The sequence below is a fragment of the Magallana gigas genome, chromosome 10 (assembly GCF_963853765.1).
Source record: "Magallana gigas chromosome 10, xbMagGiga1.1, whole genome shotgun sequence".
NCBI classification, from domain to species: domain Eukaryota; kingdom Metazoa; phylum Mollusca; class Bivalvia; order Ostreida; family Ostreidae; genus Magallana; species Magallana gigas.
Window position 1 is genome coordinate 27,463,039 of NC_088862.1, and position 17,773 is coordinate 27,480,811.

Here is a 17,773-nt window from a genome sequence, read left to right on the forward strand (position 1 = left end):
TAGTCAGCCTATATCAAGCATCCATTGTGTCTTGACACATAATTTTAATCATGTTAGCAAGAGCGACACGTTGAATGAAAGCGGTCAAGCTTACCCACTCCCCGTTTTAAACTAAACTAAAACGTGTTTCTTTTAAATGAGAATACGATACGCATTCCTATCTGGTACATTGTGTAAACATTTGTTTGAAATAAATTTACATTACATAAACAGTCAACTCGTATGTAACGTATGTATGTAGTTAACGCATTATCTTCATTTCATTTACACCTAAGTTATTATTCGTTATGGAGACAAAAAATTAATTTGTGTATGAATCATATATTTTTCTCTTGTATGGATGTGTAAATTATTTACTCGTAAAATATAAAACAGTGCATTGCTACTGTAGATGCCGCTTTTCAATAAACTACAAACACCAAGCAATTCAAATTAAAGCAATACGTTTTCTTTATTCTAATCTTAAAAATTAATTTTGATTTTGCGTGTTTAATGGTGTAGGGTCGTTTGGTTGCGTGTTTTATCGTTTTTGTTCGTGTATCGTGAAAATTCAGTAAGTTAGTGATCGTCCGTGTATCGTGCGTGATCGTTCGTGTATCGTGCATGATCGTTCGTGTATCAGAATCGTGCGTGTCTTTTGTCAACAATAACGTTGCTACCACTGTAATAACATATGTTCACATTTATGTATCCAATATTCCTCTGCATATTCTTATTCTTTAGCAATATTTTATACAATTAGTTCAATAAAGTTTAAGGGAAAAACATGTTTGTCGTGCATATAAAACGCATTACATTCAAGATTATAAATAAGTTTAGGAAAAAATGCTACATGCTGTATTTGGGAATTATCTTCGAAATGCAATCACTGTGTCCTTTTACAAATTCCAATTAGTATAACAAGTTGTAACCTTTTTGGGAAAACAATATAAAAAATATTCATTTACAATTATGTTTGATTCAAAATTTGTTTAATTCAAACGAAAAAATAATTAACATGACCCATCTTCCCGGAAAGGGATTTCTGAACTACACCGAGTGTAGCGGATCCAAAGCTCTTGCTTTGGGAAGATGAACGTGACTCTGCTATGTTACCTACAAATATTACCTACAGCTACATATCGTTCGAATTGCAATCATTTTTAGCAATACAGAACTTATTCAGAAATGGAAACGTTTCCTTATTTACGAATTTTAAATTTGGATTTCTTAACTTTTCAAGTCTACAAAAATCAACCACTCCGAGATTGTCGGTTTCACAACCGAAGGTTTCATCGGTAATTATGTCACAATTAATGACAATGATTCTTGTTTTGAAGGCATGCAGTACATATTTCACGAGCATATCAAAGTTAATTCCTCACTTGCATAATACCAATATCAAACAAAAAAAAGTTCTAGCTCCAGAAGGTATGCTCTTATCGGACTTAAACAAATTAAAACATTGATTCAGAAATTTTTAAAGCGGTGAATTTAATATTTAACTGTCCTTCTTCTATTTCAATATATATGCCAAATAAAATAATAACAGTTCTGTTACTTTTAACAACATTTTTTTTACTAGATTAAAAAAAAAAATCAATTGTCATTTATTTGATTTATATTGTTGAAGAGAAAAAAACCGCTGAACATAGTTTACATTACGAAGTTCAAAATCGATATTGCTGTATCCAGTCTCCGAAGTAAACGTTTTACATGACGCAGTAATATTTCCATGCGCTTAAGCAATGTTTGGATTCGGCCTTCAAATAACTACATTATTTTAATGGACTGCTAGGAATACAATTATTCTAACGTATGATTTATAGATACACAAAAATATAAAACTTTGTATTTGATATCCCTTACATTTGGTTCAATTTTTCTAAATAAAAATCCGATTGATTTTCGGCTTACTGCTCGATTAGTTTCTTTAATCATTATTGTTAAAATATAGTAAGTATACTAAATAATTGACAGGAGTATCGGTGTATTTATCAAAAAGACTATACAAAATTGTGTAGGTATAACAACTATATTGTATATGTTTATTGGGGCATTTACATAAAGGCAAAGTTTGTATAAAAATCAAAATGAATGAACCATAACTGTATAAGTTGAAGGTTTATTAAATTCATTATTAATAGTTTTCTATCATATTGTGGTATGTCTTGCTTTTAATTAAAGGAAGTGAACACGAAAAAATTAATTGTTGCTTAATAAAGGACTAAGTGCAGTTTTATGCATTTTTTGCCCCCAAAATCAAAGTTTAAGAAAGAGCTTTAAAAATAAGGTGAGAGATAGTTAAAATCAAGTTGGAAATAAATGTGTAAAAGGTTATCACCACAGTGACGTCATAATGTAGAAATGACGTCATGAAGATTGCATTATTTTGATAAACTGATGATTTATGGCAAAATATGGGTGTTTTCCGATGGTTTTTCGACTAGGAAACATCGAGCGCAGGCTTGCTCAAGTACCATTTTTTAGCATCATGTGTATAACTATCTGAAGAAAAACATATGTTAAAATCGCACTTGAGCAGACCTGCGCTCTATACTTCCGAATGCAAAATATGAGCAAAAATGAGAATATTTTCATTTGTTTGCAAATTTGCGGGAATTGGGTCATTTAGGTGACGTCATAGATAAACAGGGAATGAGCAATGATGACTAAAATCAACATCAAAGTTATAGGAATCCTCTATACAATGATTTGTGAAGATTTTATTTTTATACGATACAATTTAAAAATTGGTTGAAATCGGGGGCAGATATTTGACCATACCGCACATAGTCCTTTAAAAGCCCTTTGAGACTTAAAAATGAGGTCTGTAACTTTTTTGTTTATTTCTATCATGAAATGTTATCAATTAAACACTCTCAGTAAAATGTTTATGGAGGTAATCCATTTTTCCCCAGCATGCATCTGTACTCTGACGTAGATAAGCCACATTGCTGCTGGTGACTGGGTCAGTGTTAGAACTGGGCAAGTATTGAGTTGATAAAAGTTACAAAGAAAAATTATGCCTGGATGGGAAGCTAAACTTTTTACTTTCATGAGCATAAGTGGACAAGGATTTTGTACATTTCTATAAATGATCCTTAGGTAACTATATATGATTTGTGCAAAAAATGAATAAATAATTTGTGAAATATGAGACCATCGCATTCCAGATGTCTGTACGGAGATGTGGCAGTCAGGGTTTACATAAAAAAAATGCTGTTTGTAGATTTAAAAAAAATATATAAAAATGTAATTTCATTTTCTTTGTGGTGTTTCTTACCGTTACTTTTTATTTAATGCTCTAGAAATCTTTTTGCTTTGTTTTTATAAAAATATAAATATTAGATTCGATCTTGATGATACGTATGCCGAATCGGTTTATGCTGTCAGAAGAATAACAGAACTAAGACACTTTTTAAAGATAAGGATGCTAAGCAATGCACCTTGTGTGCTCATTTATGTAGCACACATAATGCTCAAACTCATAACAACACATCAAGAAATTCCCGAGTACAAGAAAAACTAGGTCACAATAACACTGATCCAGGCCAGGCACATTCCATTTTATAGTGACATGTCACATTAACTGCTGGTGGGAATGCATCATTCTGAGATCCGAAATCTTCCTCCATAAACCCTGTTTCAAAATGACAACTCTTTACATCCATTTCAAGTTTCAATTCACATTTTGATGATTGCATTTCATCTTTGTTACTAAACGTGTGTAAAAATGCAATGTGTCTCACTGACGTCAGCATCGGTGCTGCCCTCTCTTAGATGCTTAGAGATAACCCAGCAGGGAGGTAATGATTTTAATAATATGGCAGCGCTCATGGATTGCAACAATTAGTCATTCTAAGTGGTATATCTTCTTACTGAGGAAAGCTGTGTCAAAATGGTTTTCAGGTATCATTATACACATCAAACAGACAAATTTAAGCCCTTGATAATGTTTTCCTGTTCACTTACTTTAAGTAATTGTTTCTATCTTTCAAAAATTATATCAACGTTGGATAGAGGAGATAATGACACACATTACAAGAAGGGCAATGCCACATAGAGTAAACACAATAGAAAATGTTAAATGCATTTATTACATACTTGGTAATAAATACAGGTTTTTGGCATATGTGATACAGATGACATCACACAACTCATATCGGCCTCCGGGGTTGATACAGGTTATCAGCCCTAGGGCTGATACGGATCCATATCACACCTCTTGCGGAACTCCTCTGCTTTTTTTTCCGTTTCGGCATTTGTGCATGTTTACAGATAAAAAATGGAACATTTATTGCAGTCGACATTTTCAAATGCAGTTAATAACTTCATTTTTGGAACATTTAATTTCAAAACACAAGAATAAATTCCAGTTCTGTAGCAACATGTTGGTAAAACAATAAGATCTCTTTGTTTTATTTAATACATGTTAGACTACTTTCAGATAATATTTTAAGTCAATTTGTTCAAGTTGATGCCTTTTTACATAATTTATTACTAAGTATGTAATAAATATAATAATAAATACCCTTTTTCCATATCACAGCCTGTATCAGCCCTCGACCAATATCATCCCTCGGGCCTTCGGCCCTCTGGCTGATATTGGAGTCTTGGGCTGATACAGGCTGTGATATGGAAAAGGGTATGTATTATTCTCTATGTAATTATTGGCATCTATTGAACCAACAGTTGCATTTTCTTCCATTTTGGACTACAGTTTACCTGTATCAGTTTGTTTAAATTTTCACTAAAGTGTACTTAGCATTTTGCTTTCATGGGTAACACCTCTACTGGTGTGTGACCAGTTCTCGCCGAGTACCATTTCTCGCCAGTACATTGTGACATCACGTTATCAATACATAAAGGTTTAAACACTAGGTTCAATTCTATAATATCAAATTCTGCAAATATGTATCCATAACTGGAGACTTCATCAGCAAAAACCATCATACATTAGAATTTCACACGGTAACATCCAAAACAAGGAAGCATCTATTTTGATCCAGACTTTGATAATGAAAAGTACGATAATGCAGCCATAATCGAAGATTATCATCAAGGAGTACACATTTGTGTAACCCGAATGCATACATCATGATCTGATATTACTAAACAATCACTTATTTAGATCTTGACATTGCTAATGTCGATTTTCATAGTGCAACCATTATCAAAGATAATAATCAAGGAGTGTACAGCTGTTTAACCTTTATATGCTCAACTTTTACACAACTGTATACTCCTTTGAATTGATAATTATTATTAAAAGTTTCATAATCTATGATAATTATCGCGGGTTACACCTTTGTTTATCATGAATAAATACAATATTCTCCGATTAAACTAAACAAAATAAAATACTAATAATATCAGAAACGTCAGTAAGTTGACATATATTTTATGAACGAATCAATGTGCATTTATAAAACAGAAAAATGGATTTTAAAGTTAAGTTTAGCACTGGTTTTGTCTTGTTCATCAACATTTTGCCGTCTGTATTTTGCAACATATGTGGAACGTAGGTACACAGATAATATTCATTTTAAAAGTTCATTATTTTAAAACACAATCAACTTTTGTATTAAACTAGATATTTTTTTTAAATATCATTGTAGAGTCGTTGGTGGAAGTATAACATGTTGTGTTGGCTATCGTTGGGACAACACTAAGAAGGAATGCATGCGTGAGTGATACTTATGGTATTTTTTTTTGATAAACTACAGCAATGCTTTTCCTCAAATGTACATTTTTTAAATATGTTTTATTTATTTATTTATTTTAAAATAGCCTGTGCGGTTGGATTTAAAGGACACGACTGTGGGATAAAATGCACTTTTCCTACATATGGACAGGACTGTCAGATGATTTGTTCTTGTAGCCAAAAAGACTGTGACTTTGTCTATGGGTGTAGGCTGTCTTTAAAAGGTATTGTACCTCAGAAAAACATCGTTATTTATGAATTTATGAATTTATTAATGTAATGGTTTCATAATATTTCAAAGTACATGTACACAGAAACCTTAAAGTAAAGATATATTTCATTCGATTCATGTTCCTGATTAAACCTGAAAAAAAAAAACTGCAAATATTTTTGTCAAATGTTCTCGACATCTTGCCGAACAAGATTTTGTTACTAAAAAACTGAGTTTTGGTTAGACACTTATTTAATTGTACCTAGCACATCTCCATTAAATTTAATCGTATAATCAATTTATTGAAAACTCCTTTCATTAAAAATTACTTCAGGAGATTAGGTAAACAACAACTTACCATTAAGATCTACCTAACATTTCAAAATACAATTTATCTATTAACTGTTATTTTGTAATTGAAAAAAATCAAGAAACTTTATCTTTTTAATTGGAGTATTTCTTTATTCAAAGCTCTTTTTGTAAATGAGACTAAGAGGGTCGATGATCGTGGCTCGATATAATGATAACTTGAAATCCTCAAGCTATTTGGAGATTCTGCTTCTTGATAATAGTTTATGACCAACACATACCATAAGTGTAAAGTTAAGGCAGATCTGATGGTTAGTTTGTTGAGTACCCAGCTTCCTTAAGACAGTCAATACAGTCTTAAAATGACAGCGATTATCAAGGTATCTCGATTGAATACTCAGCCAAAATTTTCTCTTTCTATGCATTATATTGTATTATTGACATTAAATTATAAATATGTCAAATTTTCAAAATGGAAAAAAAAAAAAAAATTAATATCACCTATGTTCTTACACATGCTACATCTATTTATAATTTTTTCATGATATCGGTATTTCAGTATTAACCATGTTATGAGAAGTTTTTATTTACAGACTCTCATATAAACCTTTGGTTTTGGTTACTATACCTTTCTTTGTTTCTTCAGCGAGAAACAACTTCACGAGAAATGACATCACAACAGTTAATTTTCACAAAAATGCCACAAAAACAAAAGGTGACGTTGAATAAGGTTTTCTTAAGTGTCATAATCTATCTATATTAAAGTTGATATCTGTCTTGTCTACGAGGTGCTAACGTGCAATACAAATTATAATGCTCTAACATGTTTATATACTTTTAGTTGTTTAAAAGTCTGTACTAAAACATAAAGTTGTGACACATGTGCATGTAAACGTAAGATTTCTATCTTGATATAAGATAAATCTTGTGAAATCCGTTTGAGAAACATTTGCTTACAAGTATAAAACAATACTTAAATCTGAATTGTTAACTAATGTTTAGCAAACATTTGACCAGAAACCAACAGAATGTTATACTTCAAAATACATCTAGAAATAGTTTGTGGCAAAGGGGATACGGTTTTTGTTATATATCAATTATACTGTATAGTACAAATATCGATAAAAGTGTGACCTACTTCTTTTGATACTGAACATATACTTTTAAAGTGTATATGAAGTAAATGTAAATGACTAAGTTTTCTTCAAATGAGTTGCTAGCATTATCTTTTATGAATAATTCAACATTTCAAAGCAAAAGTCTTAGTAAACTTTTTGATTCTCGATTTCTTATGTTATTTTGTCTAAACCATACATTCTACTATGCGATATATTTATTTATTTTATAGATATTACCAGCACCGTTTCGGGTTTAGTCGATGATTATGCAAAATCCAAGAATTGCAATTCCACGCAAATAAATATAAACGAATCGTCTGACCTTATACATGCAACTTTTGGACTAGCTATAGTGGCAGTACTGATCATTGTTATTTATCTTTACACTCATCTACTTGAAAGATATTGAATACGCAGTTTTATGGCCGAGTTTTTCAATATGATTCGATAAATAGAGTTACAGTCTATGTCCATGTTGAATTATTATTCAAGATTGTTTCTTTTTGTTTTGTGAGTGAATATCAAGTTGTTGGAATTCAAATCCTTTATTTCTCTTGATTGATTTTTCTGTAACGATTTATTGTCGATGAAAAAGAGTCTTGCATAACTGCATTTAACTCCTCAAAGTTATTCTGGTATTTCTAGCAGAATAAAGAGAAAGTGTTTCAAACTAAGCTTTGTTTTTTGTTCTTGTGTTTGTTTGCTTGTTTGTTTTTTTCATGTTCGTGTTAAGTGTAAATCATAATGAATATCAATGACAATAGGTATAAATCATAAGGAAACTAATAAGAATGATACTAATAATAAAAATAATAATAATGATTAGGAATTAATAAATTAAAAAAAATTAAAAAGCAAACAGATATGTTCTACTTTTATTTTACAAGTATGTTGTATACGGACCGAAATAGTTATGCGACTGTGATCGGTTTCAGTTATTTTAAACATTGAACCGAAAACACGCTCAAGACATAACTGTGTATAAACAAGTACATGTTCCATAATTATAATTATGTTATTAGCATACAAAGTAAGCACAAAACTTATCGATTGTGAAAAGCGGGGAGGGGGTTGGGGGTTGGGGTGGGGGCGGGAATCATTTATTAATAGCAGTTATTAACACTTCAAGCTGTGTATTGTGGGAAGGGGACAACCAGTGCCATATTCCACGAATTACAGCTTTTATTTACATAATAAGTTTATTTATAATTTTAGAAACCATCCAACCAATAAAAAAGGGGGTACGTTTAAAAAATCACCTTTCCATATGCTAAAAGCATTTTGTTTAATGTAAATATTATTCAAAGAAACGAAATGAAAGAAAGACATTCTAATGGCATCTTTTATTTAGTTTTCTATTTAAAATGGTCAAAAAGATAATGATAAAGAATAATAACATACGATTTTAACAAATCCATAATTTGCGAACTAACAGTCATTGCAGATATAAATTTCATCTCTGCTTTGGCCAATTTTATGACTTGGCCTGTACAAAATAAAGACTAACTCAGTATATTTCAATTCTTTTTATTTAAGAGATTCAAATATTTTGAAAGAAATCATTGTTTTTAATTCATTAAATCATACAATAAACCCTAAAATACCAATCGCGGTTTTATATTTATGAACTCGCAAGGTACATGTATAACACACCACTCAAAGTAAAATGTCACATTTTTAATTCCAGTGCAAACATTTAACATGCAAACAACAGAGAACATTTGAAGATGGCCAATTTTTTAAAATAAATCTGTTTTTGAGATCCACTTCCAGTTTCTGAAAAACAGAACACATTTTTAATGAAATCTTTATACAGAAATCTTATTAATAATGACCGAAGTTAAATACAGCCTAAAATTGGCCATGTCCATCAATCCGTTTTAAATACAAATGTGGCTAAATCCATATTATGTACTCGTGCTATGACAGCCTTAGCTTTATATGAATAATTTAAAAAAAATCAACACTTAAAAAAAAAAATCTGATAATCAACAGTTAAAAGGATTTGCGTTTTAAACTTTTTACAACCAATACAAATTCAAAATTGATAATAATTTTGTAAAATTCGAGAGAATAATATACCAAAATATATGCAAATCATAGCAAGGCCATTATTAATAGACAGTGTGTGTTGTTCGGATTTAAAATTAATGTGCTTACCCCGGCCTAATCCATAATTTAATATTACATTTAACCATAATGCATTTACAAATATAGATGCATGATATACACATCCTTTTTTTTTAGCAATAATTAAGTATATACTTGCACAATTAACTTTATGGCATAGCTAGTTGATATATATATATATATATATATATATATATATATATATATATATATATATATATATATATATATATATATATATATATATATATATATATATATGTACCTTTACTTTTGTTTCTATAACGCCATGCACCATATACATCCAAATATATCTAATGTGCATATTTTTCTCTGTTTTCAGGTTCATCAATCAAAGCCTCAAACGTTTGGTCGTCACATAAGCACGTCTCTTTTTAAAATAAATACTATTTAATAAGAAATGAAATCCTGTATCTATAAGAAGTATTAATCTGTACTGTACGCTTATTTGAAATTTTTAAATCAGTTGAGATGGAAGAGAGAATAAACCAATTGCACTTACAAAGAAGTTATGAGGAAGAGACATCTCTGTATTTCCCTCACACTGCGACTAAGCGTTTCATGTATCTGCTCTAACAAAAAATAAAGAGAAGTTTAACTAAAACGAAATACTATATTGATACATAAAGAGTTTTATTTGTGATTGGTCTTGGCCAATCACAGCTATGCCCGTATGAGGCATCTGACAAATTCTTCTATATGCGCCTCGCACTACATTGTTTGCTATGCAGTATTAGCTTCATGTTAACCTTTAATTGCATGTAGATTACTGAAGACATTATTGTAATATATTTGTTTTGAGATTAAAATATTTATAAAGTCACAAAATAATTACAGTTACCTGTCTTACTTGTATATAAATTCAAATCAAAAGTTCATTTCGCCTCTAATAGAAAAGTTGAGTTATGCATTGCTATTTAGGAAGTCATCAAAACAGTGGTTTGTAATATATTCATCATGTTTATTGCATTTCATGCTTTTACATTACATTAACAAGAAATTAACCGTGATGTTACCAGCCGAACATTCCTTAAAATTGTTTCCTTGTGTAAAAATGTTTTTGCACGAAAAATATTAATATCGGTTTAAAGTCATGTAATGAGTTATACCTGCACTTTCTTTATATTGCAATTATCCGGTTATGTCCGTCCGTCTGTCGGTCATATTAATATTTTTTTTCTAACCGCTTTGCATTTTATGCTCGAGACTAATCATCTCTTAAAATATGATTTGGGGTATTATGTTGATGCATGATTACGTGTTGAAAATTTGCTAAGAAAATGACGTGTGTTGTTTTCTGCCAAAAATCCAATCTTGTTTCCAGAAGTCTTACATTTTACACAGTATCCAAATCAGATATAATATTGACATATTATGTTTTATTTTGACTACATTTTGCATCTTGGACTATGATTGTAGGTGTCCCGATGATGTGTTATTGGGTCTGAGGTATTCACTTTGAACCTGAGGGTCAATAGGTAGCAAACGATGACGTTCTCGTATGCCCCAGTCACACATTCACGGATTAAATGCTGGATTAGCTACGGAAGCAATCCGGAATCATTCGTGGCGATATGTATTGACCCGTGGTTTTTCCGTCTGTTATCGTATCCAAACGTAGCAATACTTGTATAGCTGCGACAATTTTTGAACATGTTCAAAATTCCACTACGGATGAAACCATCTTAGTACTTCCTTAGAAAAACTTACTAAACCATTTTAGAACGTAGAAGTCCGTTTTAACTCCGTATAAATCCGTAGTAATTCGTATGTATCAATTTGTATCCATTCCGTAGTGCATCCGTACTAACTCCGCATCATTAGATTTTCCGGTGTCAACCGTGGAAAATATTCCGTAGTAGAACCTAGAAGTTGATCTGTGAATGTGTGACTGGGGCATTAACGATTATTTGATTTTCCGGTGTCAACCGTGGAAACTATTCCGTAGTAGAACCTTGGAGTTGATCCGTGAATGTGTGACTGGGGCATTAGACACAAACAACATTGTTCCCAAAACTCCTCGTACCTTTTTTCAAAATAGCCGAATAATCTCTCGGAATATGAAGAAGGGTATTACAAATCTATTGCTAATGGGTAATTGTGACGTCATAAACAGTGCAATTTCCCTTAATTTTCATCAAACTGAGCAGAAGACACCAATTCCTCATTGTTTTTTTTGGATAGAAATCTGTGTCCGCAGCAGTCGCCCACGATGAAAACATTATAACTGTGTCATGAAATGTCAAATAAAATATATATTAATTTCGTTGTGGGCAACGGCTGAAGACATATTTTCCTGTTTTAAAATTATTCGAAAATGTACCATTTTTCAACAATTTTCATTAAACTTAGTAATATACTAACGATTTGAAGTTATCATTATTTTTTGAAACAAGATAAAAGTGTTTAACTTAGTAATTTATATACAATCATATTCAAAACTGTATACGTGTATTTTCATAAGATTTAAACAACTTTTTAATTTAAAGGGAAATATTGAAATAAACTCTACCATCTTCTTTGATATACAGGTAGATTTATATTAGATATTGAAATGTTATCAGTTCTAGCATTTAGGAGACAGATGCATGTATACAAGAGTCTGGTGCATACAATAACGATACCTCATTCAAATAGCGACCACACAAAGGTCACGCGTAATAAAGGACATAAGGACAACACGCATAAGAGAGGACTTTGTTTGGCACTTATACTGCCCCTTTTTAATAAACAATACTATATGGAGGGGTGAGGCAATAGAAGGCTTGGGGTGATTTGGGAAACATTAGTAATGTCAGACTTCTATAAATTTAAAACATTCATAAGTTCTATTTCCAAGAACAAAATATGAAATTTTTCGACAAAAAATAAATTGCATTAAAATTTTGAAATTTGCAATAAAAGAAAATAATAATGCTACCTTTGCTATCTTTGACTACGGTCTAAAACATATCCAACCTCCAATAAAGCAATACTATTCTTGAGTGGACATTCAGGGACAAATATTTAACAAAAAGCTAATATTGATATCACATTCATAGAAATACTTCAAATCGAAATCGTTGTAAACACATCAAAGACTGTATTAGTATGTAGAATTACTTTGAAAAAATACAAATGTTTTCAGTTCATGACCATATTGCCCGTTTGATAAACATTATATGGAAGGGTGTTGAAAAAGTAGGTTGAAGGTAATGTGAGAAACATTTGTGATGTCAGACTTCTTTTGAATTTTATATATTTATGGTTTTTATTCTCAAGAACAAAATATGAAAGTTCCATACAAAAAATGAAATGCATTAAAATTTTGAAATTTGCCAAAAAACAATAATAAATAAATAATGCTACCTTTTCTATTTTGACTACGGTCTAAAACATATCCAACCTCCAATAAAGCAATGCTATTTTTGAATGGAAATTCAAGAAAAAATATTTAACAAAGTGCTAATATTGATATCACCTTCATGGAAATATTAAAAAAATCGTTTTAAATATATCAAAGAATGTATTAGTATTTTGAATTACTTTGACGAAATACAAATTTTAAGTATTTGAAAGTCATGCTAGCTTTAAATCCTACCTTCTGCTGTTCTTTCCATAATTTTCACGTTGTGAATGGAAGTCATTTACCCTGACTAAATCTAACAATATGCAGAAGTCACGTGATATATGCGTATTGGTTATGATGTATTCAAGAACTACAGTAATCTCTTATAACGATTATGTAGAAATATTTATTTACATCTAAAATATAAACAGTCAGACAGTTGGGCTGATTGCATTTTTTATAAATTGAGTTTGTATATTTATTTGAGTGTTTTTCATTTATATCAATTCTTACGAAAACAAAAAATATAAATTTATATATATTTTGTTCAATAAAATATGTAATATATTATAAACCCTTATCACACAGTCATGTCTGTTGCCAAATCACAGGGCGAAAAACAATCTTTAAGCAAGTCCTTTAAGGTCGCTTAAAGGTGACGTAAAGGTGGCTTAAAGGATATACAATCTTTAAGCCACCTTTAAGTCACCTTTAAGCTGAGCTTATAAGTCCTTAATGTCCAAACTTCTTTAAGTCACCTTTAATCCAGCTTTAAGCCACCTTTAAGCATCTTTAAGTGGCATTTACGCTCCCTTTAAGTTGTCCTTAAACCATCTTTAAGTTCTCTTTAAGTCAAGTTTGATCAAACTGAACAATAAAAACATATATTAAATGCAAAAGCTCTTTTATAGGGATGGGGGTGTTCCGAGTGATGATATACCCGGTAATTTCCAAGGAAGGGGGGGGGGATGTTCCAGGCGGTTTTAATTGTCGCTCCATTAAACATAGATCGCTATCATCAACAACGCTCCGATGGACACAGATTGCCGTTATAAAATTTTATATAATTTTTTTGGATATAAAATTATTCAATTTAATAAATTATTGTAGGGTTGACCACAGCCTCTGTATCTAAATTTGTCCATGAAATTATATTAAGTATGTTTGTTTCCTATTATAAATTAATCGGTGAAATCTCTCTCTCTCTCTCTCTTTCTCTCTCTCTCTCTCTCTCTCTCTCTCTCTCTCTCTCTCTCTCTCTCTCTCTCTCTCTCTCTCTCTTAGTTCACCCGGTTATTAAACAAAATTAAGATAATGAACAAAAAATGCACGATTTCATTTAATAATCGGTTTAAGGTATGTATTTTTTTTTCAATTTTAATTACTTCTAGGTCTAATTCTAGATCTGCTAGATACATGTTAAAGATGAACAGACTCTCAACTGCCTTTATTATATCGGGCAGGATATTACTGCTTTAAAAGTTTTGTTTGTTTGTGTATATCTAATTAGAGTCTATTGTTTGTCCAACTTAAGAAAACCCCTGGAACTAACACAGAATATACAATATATACACACCAGCTGTGTCGTGTGCCCAGGTGCACGTTTGTGTATATCTAATTAGAGTCTATTGTTTGTCCAACTTAGGAAAACCCCATGGAACTAGCACAGAATATACAAGATATACACACCAGCTGTGTCGTGTGCCCAGGTGCACGTTTGTGTATATCTAATTAGAGTCTATTGTTTGTCCAACTTAAGAAAACCCCTGGAACTAACACAGAATATACAATATATACACACCAGCTGTGTCGTGTGCCCAGGTGCACGTTTGTGTATATCTAATTAGAGTCTATTGTTTGTCCAACTTAGGAAAACCCCATGGAACTAGGACAGAATATACAAGATATACACAACAGGTGTGTCGTGTGCCAAGGTGCGAGTCAGGGTTTCTAAAAGCGTTGAAATCTTAATATGTACGTGTATAGGATAAGTCTAGTGAATAAAAGTTTATTTATATTTGTAATTCATTTTCAAAGTATTATTTCCTAACTCTGGGTTTTAAAAATGTTACGTCTACAAATTAAAAATACATGTATGTAAGAGTCACATACCCGGCCTTGTACACCATGCAATTGTATGTACAAGTATATGTATACATCACTTGCAATTGCCACATACAGTACGTCACCCGTAATTGGTTTTATTGTTTGTTATAGAATTTATAGTCTAAAAATCATGTATACAATTAAATATTTAAACATACCGGAACGGCGCCGTGATCATGAAAACCGGGAAAATTGCGTAGAACTAATACCCTTATAGTTTCAATGCATTTAATAAAAGAAATAATTTCATCTTCTTCCTTGCATTTCATTTAGCTATGTTGATCTACTCGGTTTTAATTTATTTACTTAGTAAGCCTAACGGTTTCCATTTAGGTATAATATATTTTTTTTTACTGAAGACCAAGTTCCGTATTTCATACTAAATATATGCATGCATGTTATTTATAAATTAGATATAACTGATTGTTACAATTTGAATGGAAGCAAAAAATGTTTTCAAGTAAAAAATACACACTGAATACATTGATTCAATATCCACTGATATAAAGGTTATAAAAACCCAATAAAAAGTGTAAGTTGCCGTGGCACAAAGGTAGTGAGGTGATGCTTGTAAACGAAGGGTCCCGGGTTCAATTCTCGTCTTGGGCGTTTTGATTTTTTTTTTCATTTTATTTTCTAGAACAAAAACCGTTTTTGATATCTTTTTTATCATTATCATATAGTTTATATATTTTGTTGGTAAATTAAGCACAATATTGAATTCAAATATTTTTTAATGGCTTAAAGGTGGCTTGAAGGTGGCTTGAATGTGGCTTAAAGGTAGCTTAAAGGTGGCTTAAAGAAGTTTGGACATTAAGGACCTATAAGTTGTCCTTAAAGGTGGCTTTAATATAGTCTTTAAGCTGCCTTTAAACCATCTTTACGTTTTCTTTAAGCCATCTTTAAGCAACACATATAGCTTAAAGGTGGCTTAAAGATCGTCTTTAAGTTACCTTTAAGCAGCTTTAAGCTATTTTTAAGGAGAACTTAAAGATGGTTATTCATCCTGTGTATATACAAGTAGTAAAGTCTGAAATGCATTTAAATAAACAATTATTATATTAGACTCAAACTCCAAGTGGGTTTTACTTGTTATTATCAACTGTAGAATTATAAAAAAAAAGATGTGCTGGCGTGATATTAAAAACAATGAATTAGCTCTAAACTTCAGGTTGTACGAATATTTAGTATGATTTGTAGAAATTTACAACGACTTTACCTTATTTGGTTTGCTTAATTAGTCACTGTACCTCAAGGTTCATTCAAATGATAACTAAAGGATTTAAGAAGGAATCTTACAAAATAGGTATATTAATTTTTTGAGTGTACTAAGTAAAATACTTCTTCATACACTGTTTGCGATATACAACTAGCTAGATTTTTTTACTAAATAATTATAATTTACTAATTAGTTTTACTAACTCAGGTACACAGAAATTGCAAACAAAAAATTCCTGCCGGGCTCCAGTTATAAACTCACGCTTCGTACTTTGTATATGTTATGTAACAGTCTTTTGTTCACTCCTGACATATAAAAACCCTGCAATCCACACAGAATATACAGTAAAATCACAGAGGAGGTCACCTGGACAAAGAATGTATACACATGTATACAGATGCCTGAGTACCTAAGATTAATGATTTCATCATATGCATTAAAAAAGATGAGACATCAGTTTTTCTTTTCAAATTCAATGAATTACTTAGTAAGGTTCTTAATCGCCTTATTTTCCACATTTGAAGATAGTTACATGGATACATATAGTTTCAGTCACGCTGAAACCTTACTGTACATTTTATTATGTACGGATTCATTTTCATTAGGCTAGAATTAAACTTGAACCTGTTGAAAAAAAATGATATCACTATTAAACTCAAATTAATTTTAGTAATAGTTTCAGCAATGCGTAAATCATTTTGAATCTTAAGTTAAAGTTTCATGATACTGAAACCTAGCGGAAATGTGCTGAAACTGATTGATATTTCCATAATAATTTACACAACTCTTTACACGTTTCAATTTTAGTTTCCGCATTGCGGAAACCACCAGGAATCTTAGACTACAGTTTCTGCTTACTGAAACCTAACGGATACTTGCTGAATCGATATAATGGTTTCCGCATTGCGGAAACTATACATTAATATACATTATTATGTCATGCCACTACTCAACGAAAACCAACGTAATTGTGCTGTTGGGATGCTGCAAGTTGGAATGGCACATCATAAAGTAGCAAGACACTTTGGAGTTCATCGGAACACCATCCAGTCATTATAGAGAGACGTCTTCAACAAACTGGCAACACCCAGGATCGACCGCGCTCTGGGCGACCGCGTGTGACGTCACGTCAAGAGGAGAGCCATATTAGACTTGTGCATCTGCGAAATCGTTTCCAGACAGCAAGTTTGACTGCCCGTAGCATTCCAGGGCTTCGACCGATTAGTCCAAGAACTATGCGTAATCGTCTGTGCGAGCAAAACATCAGACCAAGACGTCCAGCAGTGCGCCCATTACTGCTTCAACGTCATCGTATTGCCAGACTAGCGTGGTGCACACGACATCTGCGATTCAGAATTCAGGACTGGGCCAATATTCTGTTCACTGATGAATCCAGACTCCATTTGGATAGCAGTGATGGCCGTTGTAGGGTGTATCGTCGCGTTGGGGAACGTTACCAGGACGCTTGTGTTGTGCTTTGTCGACAATTTGATGGAGGTAGCGTTATGGTGTGGGGTGGAATATCCACACGTGGAAGGACCCCTCTACAAATTGTCAATGGAAATCTCACCGGTGTACGCTATCGAGATGAAATTATTTAGCGTCATGTGATACCCTTCATACAGAAACATCAACATCACATCAC